Here is a 10,335-nt window from a genome sequence, read left to right as displayed (position 1 = left end):
CTGGACATTGTGTGTGTTGCATGTGTTTTGTACACTATGCCCTTTGTGAGTCTTCATTCCTTTGTGACAATTTCATATAGACAGTGGCACGCAATTTCACAGTTATTTACTTTTGTTAACATTATTAACATTCAACATATTGTTTGAGTTTTCCATGGTTACACATACACAGATCTTTTCTTATTGAGGCTCTTATATACTATAGGTCCATTGTGTGTTAATTAGTTATTTCCTTGATAATATTGTGCATGGGTTTTTGTATGAATAAGTTGTATATGGGTAGCATGCACTTGATTGATGCTTACATATAATTTACCTTCATTAATAGCTACTATTAATCAGTGTGTTGTGTCATAATCAATAATGTTTTAGGTAGTTTCATACATAGTACTGTATAACAATCCAGGAGCTGATTCATTTCTTTATTATAGTTAGTGATCAAAATTAACTTTGTGAAATTTGTACAACTGACTTGCTAATGGCACAACAGAGAAATAAATAAAAACAAACAAACAAACAAAAAAACAAAAACAAAAACAAGCCTCATATTAAATTAAATAAGATAAAATTGTGATTTTTTTCATAGAAACATGCACTACCTTGTATCTGTACCATAATTCTCTGGTCCTATTACAATAATAAGAATTGAGAATAATTTTGTCAGACCTAATTGTACGTATTGAGTACCATTTTTAAATCATTTGTATCATTTGTGTAAAATAAAAATATCATGTTCATTAATATTATGGGTGTTCCAACTATGTCTGCCAGCCAACACGTTGCAAACCATCTTCATGGGTAAATATTTTGGGGGGAGAAGAGAGGTGAAAAACAGTTGTGGCTTCCTGCTCAGCTACCCCTGCCTCTGCTGAATCAAGTGAGAATGTTGTCGAGGGCAGAATTGAGTTTAGTTCATTGGTGCAGCCCACCACAACAGGTGACCTCCTAAAAAGAGTGGGATTGTTGGATAGTGATGAATCAAGCAACCTTCCCACTGGCTGTAAACCCACATGCATCCTCTGTTGTTTAGAAAGGTGGTTGAGAGAGCCCAGGGTGCAGCTCTGATCCTTTTGGATACTGTTGTAGTTAAAGAATTGGACGACTTATGAAAACTTTCACTCATGTGAGCCATCTTAGTGTAATCAAATCTGGGTGTGTCCATGTTAGAATAACCTCCAGCACTGCACCTGAGAAATAAAGTTTCTTTATTGTGCAGTCACCTTTTATTGCCATATTCCTTGGTCAACTGTGGCATTAAACAAACTGTCCTAACAGTTTGGTTCTTTGTTGAAATTGTTGTAGCCACTTTTGTCTTTAGTCTGCTATGCCTCAATCTGTGCTCAGTCAAGTGCAAGTCTGGGGATTAGCACCCTGTTCTTTATGGTGTACCTTTCAAGAACTGTGCTTCTCCCCATAGTCCTTCTGTCTGACACACTCCTCCCTGGCAGCTGCCTCTAAAGCCTTTCCAAACATGAACAGGTGGCCATGAAAAATATGTCAAAGACTCTCTGGCTGCAGGGATTATCTGTCCAAGACCCTCTGACTGTTCATCAACTTCAGAGGCCCCGACAACATTATGGTAAAGAACAAGTACCCATCATCACTAATTAACTGTACTTTTACATCTCCTCAAGAAGCCATGCTTTAAAACCCCTTCCTTAAAAATTCCAGAAGAAGATAAGTGGAAGATGGTTTTTAGTATTCCAGAACACTTGAGATATCTAGTAATGCATTTGGGCACCCGAGATTTCATTCTGTATGTCAACGTGAAGAAATGTAAAATCTCTTTCATTCCTGGCTCTCATCTTTATCAAGGGACAGCCAAATATAGACCTAGACAGTGTAAAAACAAACAGTAACTGAGTAGCTAGGCCCTGTCACGTGTAAACAGCTTAAGAAATTCCTTACCAGTACCTCTAATTGTGCTAGCCTACAATTCCTGAAAGTTAGAAAAAGATCCCTTAGGGAAAAGGTTGCCTACCAAAACCCTGAAAAGTACCTCATCTCAGCCCTCTTCATGATTGAAGCATACCCATCTCAACACTGTGTGGTGGAAGCGGAAGTTTTGGACTTTGTAGTGTGGGCACTCCTCTTGCAATGTTCTTTGAAGGAAATTAAGCTTCATCTTTGTGCTTTACTATCCAATCATCTTTCCTTCGAAGCTTAATTGCAATTCTGATGTAGAAAGCAGTGGATAGTTAGCCGCTAGGGTAGTGTAAGAAAATTGCTGCATAACCTTGAAGGGCTGGTGCTCCTTTTCATGGTTTGGACTGATCATAAAAAAATCTGGCACGCATCCTGCTGCAAATGGCTCAAAGCTCAATACTAACAATGTTGTTACATGGGGAATTTAAGGGGGAAAATGTAATCCACACACTAAACTCATTACAGGTAATGAGCTCCTAGGCTGTATATGTTTCTCCCCAAAGTTTGTTAACTCCCATGGCTCATTCCTTTGAATTCACCTATTATCTTGGAATGACCCACACACTGTCTCTTTACTATAGAAGGAATCCAAAAATCCAAGAACAGCTTTGCAGCATTTTTCAATTCCGCCGGTTTGCAGTTCCCCAAGAGAAATGCATGTAATTTACAAATCCAAAGTTTGGCAAGTCCTCTTTTATATAGCATTTAATATATCCAATGTAGAGAGAAACTCCTTAAATACAATTAAGTCAGCATAATCACTTTCTCAAGATGACAGAGCATGAGGAAGATTAATGGTTTAGAAGAGCTGAGGGACAGGGTGCATTTTTCACCACTTGCTTGCTTCCTTTTAGCCCCAATCTATTTTAGAATAGCTGAAAAGTCTGAGATACATTATTGGAGCTAATCAGAGTCAAATGAGGAGAAAGGTGAGACAGCAGAAATCGCCTCCCTCCTCAGCCTGCCTATGTTCCCTTTTTCATCAAGCTCCTGTCCACATGTTCTCTGATAGAGGTAGTGGACCAAAGGTGGAGGGAGATAATGGTAGCAAGGGTGCTGCCGAGGCTTAGTCATAGAACTGTAACTATTCCAGTCTGAAATCTGAAATCAAAGACATGATGAAATGAACTCTAAGGCAATGAAATGAGATTGAATGGAAGAGACTAATGACACTTGACTAGTATATTCATGAAATATATAATCATGTAAACACATAGTTATATATTTTTTATTATTTTTTTTCTGTTAGCAGGGATAACACAAACTTTGCGGTGGTACAACTTTCGCCTACAGATGAAAAACCTGACAACTTTATACAAAACCAGCCTTCGAAGTACAGGAATGAAAGTTTTCTGGAATCCAGTCATACAAAAATGTACCATACCATCTTTTAGTTAAAAAAAATGCAGTCTGCAGTGGCCAGTGAACTTCTAGTGCAATGGAAAAAAGAAACATACCATCAATTCTTCCTAAAAGAAAAAAGAAATCTCTAGTTCTCTATTTGTAAAAAAACAACAACAACAAATAGACAGAATTTTAAGTACTAAAAAAGACAAGTTTAAAATGACACTTTGGACCCTAATGGATTAAGACTATATCATTTTTATTTGTTGTCATGCAAATACTTGAGCTCTTTACACCAATATCACAACGAGGTTGCAGAAAGAGATATAGTACACAATTTCCTTTCAGTATGAATATAATATTTCATATAACATTATCAATCATGAAATCCAACACTGACGGCTTTGTTGGCTTGAATCCTAAATAAGGTATCTTGTGTGTGCAGAGTGAAATTAGATTACAAGTAGGTTGGTGGGGATATCCAGGGCTAGTTGAAAGGTGATAGATGCAAAAATATTCAGTCTTTAAACAGGCAGATTTCCAAAATACAGGTTTAGTGGCCGGTAGCGTCAGCAACCTCCTACATGCTAACAATAAAAACACTGTTAGGACTTCCTCGAAATCATATCCACTATATCAACAGTTCGAGAAAACTTCCTCATTCCCTTCCTCATTCTCATGCTGGTGGTGTTTCCTCATTCCCATATGACATGTGTTTCTTTGTTTATTCTCAGCAGAGTCTTTTTCATTCTCTCAATAATACACACAGACAGACTGAAGCAGTAAATCTGTCTAAAAGTGAAGCTCTAAGGCCTGAGAGGTGATCACAAAGAGGTTTGAAAAAGCAGTTTTACAAAGGGTCCTGCTGACAGGTGGAGTTCAAGAGGAAGTCTCAATTGAAACAAACCAACTTCACACTGATGGCACCTATATAAAATGTTTCGTAGGTCATTAACTGCTGTCAGAACTCTGATTAAGATAAGTTAGACATGAAATAGGCACTCCCACTCATACAGTCATGTTGACACAAACAAACAGGCATTTGCCTGTTTTATGTACACCATTATACCATCACCTCTTAAGCTTCTGTCATGTCAGAGGATGATCGCCAGTTTTACCAAGCAGTGACAGCCTGCTCTGCCCATTCTCATTCTCCCTGCTGGCAGACCACTTCTCCTCCTGTCCCCTTGCATTATCTCTTTACACATGGCAATCCTACCCTCCGGATGGACAAGAAGGCTTAAAAGGTTCATTAGGATTTATTTTTGTTCATTTTGTGGTCTGCCTATGGAGTGTTATGGTGCCTCCACAGCAGGAATGACCCTGCGGTTCAAATGCTCTAACAGCCCATAAACAGAGACAAGGCCTGCAGATGACAACCTGCCACCGCCCAGGCTCCATCATGTGCACCAAGCTCTTTAAATAGGTGTCTAGGGTGTCATCGTCTCTGAGGGCTGCCTTATGGGGAAGTGCATAATAAAACTAAGACTATAAACCTGAGTGTAAGTGGCATAGCCTCGCCTGTGGCACATGTTGCAACTTTTGAACAGCAGAATGTGGACTTTTTGAGTTGTAAGAGAGCACGAGAAGAGAAGAATGAGGAATGATGAGAGAGAAGTAATGAAAGAAAGACTTTATGACATTAAGAAATGAAGGCAATAAATCAGGATTAATGTCAGAATGATGCATTCTCTGTACATTTTTCATGCAAGCCAGTATTCTGTCATCATTGCATATTTGTCCAACTTTGGCTATTTCTATAAGTTATCATTAGCACATTGACTGGATTTAATGGTCTTAAAAAATTAAATTAAATTAAATTAAATTAAATTAAATTAAATTAAATTAAATTAAATTAAATTAAATTAAACCCCTAATGAAGCCAAAACTCCACTGATTGATTCAGTCTATACAAACCCTACAACTGAGAAGTCTCAAACCACTGAGCTATTTTCTTTCCCTGGAATTTACTTAGACTAGGCTTGTGTTGAGCCACAGCTTTCACAGTCTGGCCAATAATGATGCTTGCTTTGTTCGGTGTTGAGAAAAGATGGCCAGTCCTTTCCTTTTAGAAAGAAAAGTGGAAAAAAAAACACAGGGGAAAAGAAACAGAAAACGCTTTTTCCAGTGGCAGTAAGTGGGTTGAGCATTAACATCCAGAAATGAAGAATAGCCATCTGCTAAATCCTGAAAGTCATAAGCAGATGCGGTTCTCTTATCCTTTTATGCATATGTTGCCTTTTCTTGTTTTCTTGCTTTCTTTTTTATTGTTGTTTATGTCTTGACCCCCAGATTTAAGCATTCAAGCAGCTGGCAAAATCATAAAAAAGGAGAACAAACCCTATCCATTAAATTATAAATGCAAATGTTTTAAAGAGGCTTGTGTAAGGATTGTAAAAATGATTATTTTTCCCCCTTACAAATCTTCTTCCTCCATCATGTGTAACAGTCACGGCAGGGGTTGAAAGGGTGATGAAATGATGCACTCCATTAGTCGGCTGGTAGCTGGTCGTGTTTTCTTTCAGCTGCAGTGTTGAAGCATGTTGTTAACCATCGTGCAGATGACTGTATTCGTGGCTCCTCTATCATATCTGCGTAATGACCACCTTCTTGTTAGGGGTCCCTGTGAGAGTCATTATCCCTGATTCAATTGACGATGACAGGAGAAGGGGATGGAGAGGAAGGATATAACATGACAGGCGCTGTGCTTTCTGATGTCCCTCTTGTCTCCAGGGGTAAGACTCACAGCCCCCACTCTTATAAAGAATCCACAGAGCAACAAAAGTAATCAAGCCTCTTCAGCATCAAACCATGGGATTATGTTTTGTTTTCTGGGAAGCCACTTATTTACTCATTGATGTGCTCCTTGAAGGGCAGCCTACCAGTTGTGTGCAGGATAACATCCAGGTCACTGGGGTTTAGAAGAAAGCCTCCAAACACAACCACATGTTCCATGACATTTGATGTGATGTTCCTATTAAGAAGAGGCCAATGCAGCACAGCAGCTGCGTTTTATTTCGTCTTTGTATACATCGACAACATGTGGTTTGGTAATGTGTTTTTGAAATGTTAAGCAAATATTGACTAATGTTTGTGCATGTTTGTGGTGTTAACTGATTACTTATATAGAACCAGGAGTTTGTATTTTAGTGATTCTCCTTGACTATCAATCTATCAACTATCAATTTTCTATTTTAATTGAAATTCAATAATGGAAAGGCTGCAACTTGAGTTGGCTCTTGTGCATGTGAGAATGATCAGTGATCAATCATCTGGGCTCTGTCATCATTCTTAAGCTTTGCAGTTTTAAGCCTTAGCACTAGTGTTTTGGCTACCCTCATGCTGGAGTAGTTTTGGAGAGTCTGCATATAGACTAAAAGCATGAGTTGAAGAGTCAACAGCTAATGCATGTTAAGCAAATGTCCTAGGGGAAGTTTTTGATGATACGATTGACATGCTTCATTATAAGTTGTTAAAAACTGCAATTAAAAATCTCAGAAAACACTCTGAAGACATAAACTTGCTTGATGAGTGTTCATAAAGTCACAAGCCAAAAGACTGGAGGTATCATCATACACTGTGCAGCTGCAGGTATTTGTGAACGGACTAACTGTAACATTTCGACAGCCTGAAATTTAGAGCATTGGTGCTGCTGTGTATTTTTTTTCCCTTTTTGCTGCTGAAAGTGTTGTTTTTCTGTAGGGAGCCATGTTTTCTCATGAGCTCGGCCAAGGCAAGCTGTTCCCGCTCACTCTGTACTTTGTCAGAGTGGTCCTGTATTTAATGCCATTCTCCATTGTCAGACAAACTGCCATTCTCTGTCGCTTTACAGCCAGAGACCACATAGCATTTTTCTTTCTGCGTTTCCCTCTGTGCTTAAATGAGTGCTCACTCAGTGATGTAATTTGGTTCAGTTTCATTTATTTGAAGGTCCTGCTGAGGCTCTGGTGTCAGAAACATTGAAGGGAGGAGCATTCTTATGGCGCTGCTGACTTTTGTGTGAGGGCCATATTTGCTTGCATACAGTCTTTCTATACGTTTGCAGATTGCATTTAGGAAACACAATTTAACATAAATTATAGTAAAAGAAAAGCAAAACAAACTAAAGAATCCCTGCTTCAATTTCATTTTCATCTTTTCTGTTCTTCGTGATTAAAGCATGTCTGTTTTTAGGCTCAGTTTCATATGTCTCTGCCACCGGAATTTAAAAAAAATTACTGACAAAGAATGCCCTAGTTGATTTCCACTCAGCTGATTCACTGCTGGATACAGCTCATTAAACTCAGTTCAATATATTGTGTTAATATGCAGATGGCTGTTTTGTATTTTAACAGTTTTTTTATTTTAGTGTTTATAATTTAAATCTAGCATCTTTTTTTGCATATTGCATGGATTTTCTTTTTTTTCTGCAACCAACCTCTTAGTTTAATTTCTATTGAATGCAATGCCAGTGCCATAATGTTGTGTTCTTATTTCTTTGTGATGGTGCAAAGTTATCTGGTTTAAGAAAATGAAAAATAGGAGAGGGCTGTAGTTATGAAGTATACATTATGAATACTATGCAATGTAATAGTGAAAGAACAATAACTCATATAAGCACAGGTATGTGGTTCCATAAATTAATGAGTGCAGTTAGGCAGTGACATGATATTTTGTTTGTTTCTTGTTAATTCCCTAGAAGAAGAAAAATACTTTATAATACTAGAAAAATTTGCATTTCCTGCGAAAATGCAGTGTGGATGCCTTAACGGCTGAAGATATCTGCTGAAAAAAGCTGAAAAAGTTGAAACAAAAAAAAAAAAAAAAAAGATGCCCTGAGCAGGATTCGAACCTGGCCCTCCTGATCAAAGGGCAGCTATTTAGCTCACTGAGCCAAACACTTTCTCACAAAGAAAAGGTGGAGAGATTGACAATTGTGCTAGCAGAATTTGGGCAAAAAAAAAGGGGTGAAAATTCTGCTGAAAAGAGTTCCATCAGCAGAATTTCTGCTGAAAAGAGGTGAATGAGCAGAATTCTGCTGAAAAGAGTTTTTTTCTGAAAACAGCAGAAAAAACTGAAAATTTTGCTGAAAAGAGTTGAATGAGCAGAATTCTGCTGAAAAGAGGTTTTTGCTGAAAAAGAGCTGATAAAGTTTGGATTTGTGCTGAAAAGGGGTTAAAAAAACTGAAAATTTTGCTGAAAAGGGGTGAATAAAATGAAATTTGTGTTGAAAAGAGTTTAAAAAAAGTTTAACTGTTAAGTGAAAGAAATGTTGCCATAAGTTGGATTTGAACCCAGGCCTCCCAGTCTGAGAACGGATGCTTATCTCACTGAGGTAAAGCACAGCTCAACCCATCATGCAAAATCAGTGACCACATTGATAATGTGTTCCATTCATTTCAATGGTCAAAAGTCATAACACACATCAGCAGAAATAGCAGAATTTTTTAAAGTTTAAACATAGCATTTCTGCTAAAACTTAGTATTTATACTAAATAATATTTTTTTCCTGCCAAATCATAGCATTTGTGCTGGAACACAGAAAGTTCCACCAAATCATACAATTTGTACTAAAACATTATTTATGATTTAGCAGAAACATTGGGACTTGGTAGAAATACTATGATTTACATGAAATACTTTGACTTAGCAGAAGTACTACAATCTAGGAAAAAAGTACTAAAGCATAGCAGAAATTCTATCATTGAGCAGAATTACTAGGATTTAGAAGAAATACTAAGATTTGGCACAAACACTGATGTGGCTCAAGAACCTTTATTGTGCAGTTATACTATGATTTGGAAGAAATACTATACTTTGGCACAAATACTATGATTTGGAAGAAATACTATGTTTTAGCACAAATACTATGATTTGGCTCAAATACTATAACTATCCTCGGTCAGAAGGAGAGGCTGACATCCAGGGATTAGATTACCACAGGTGGAGTTTATTGCGGTCAGATGGATGGTACAGGGAGGTATGGCATACAGTAGGAGGATGTGGAGAGGTGATATGGTGTGGTTTCTATGATTAAGAACAGGGTATGCATTACAACATGCATACAGATTAAAGATTAAGAAAACTGGTAACAAATTCCTCCACTACAAATCAGTCTGATGCCACTTTTTACAGGGTTCCCGTTTACTAAGGCACTACCCAAAAGGCGCCACAAGAGGGCACTCCAACACAAGAGATGACCTATTTACACTGATGCACTTAGTAAACAGCCCCTACTTAGCCACTACATAATACAGTGATATTACAGTATACAAATTCACACGAATACTATGATTTGGCAGAAATACTATGACTGAGTAGTAATACTATAACATAACAGATTTCCTAAAAAAACTATTAAATTGCAGTAATTCTATGACTTGGCAGAGATACTACGTTTTAGCACAAATACTATAACAACGCAGAAATACTATGACTTAGTAGTAATACTATAACATAACAGTTCAATGTTCTTGCACAAATACCACAATATGGCAGAAATACTATGTTTTAGCACAAATACTGTGATTTGGTATAAATACTATGATTTGGCACACATACTATATTCCGCAGATACACTATAACATAACAGATATGCTACAACTTAGTAGTAATACTATAACATAACAGAATTATTATTTGGGCACAAATACCACGATTTGGCAAAAATACTATGATTGGGTACAAATACTATGATTTGGCAATAATACTGCATTTTAACACAACTACTGAGATTTAATTGAAATACTATGATTTAGAAGAAATACTATTACTCCATACAAATACGATACTTTGGGACAAATACTATGTTTTGGTTCTAATACTATGATGTGCAACAAATACTATGATTTGGCACAAGTACTATGATTTAGTACAAATACTATGATTTGGCAGAAATACTATGACTTAGTAGTAATACTATAACATAACAGATTTCCTAAAAAAAAACTATGAAATTGCATTAATTCTATGACTTGGCAGAGATACTACGTTTTAGCACAAATACTATAACAACGCAGAAATACTATGACTTAGTAGTAATACTATGACATAAAAGATATACTATGGTTTTGCAGACATACTATG

The sequence above is a fragment of the Astatotilapia calliptera genome, chromosome 7 (genome assembly GCF_964374335.1).
Source record: "Astatotilapia calliptera chromosome 7, fAstCal68.1, whole genome shotgun sequence".
Lineage (NCBI taxonomy): Eukaryota > Metazoa > Chordata > Actinopteri > Cichliformes > Cichlidae > Astatotilapia > Astatotilapia calliptera.
Note: the sequence above shows the minus strand (reverse complement) of the source record.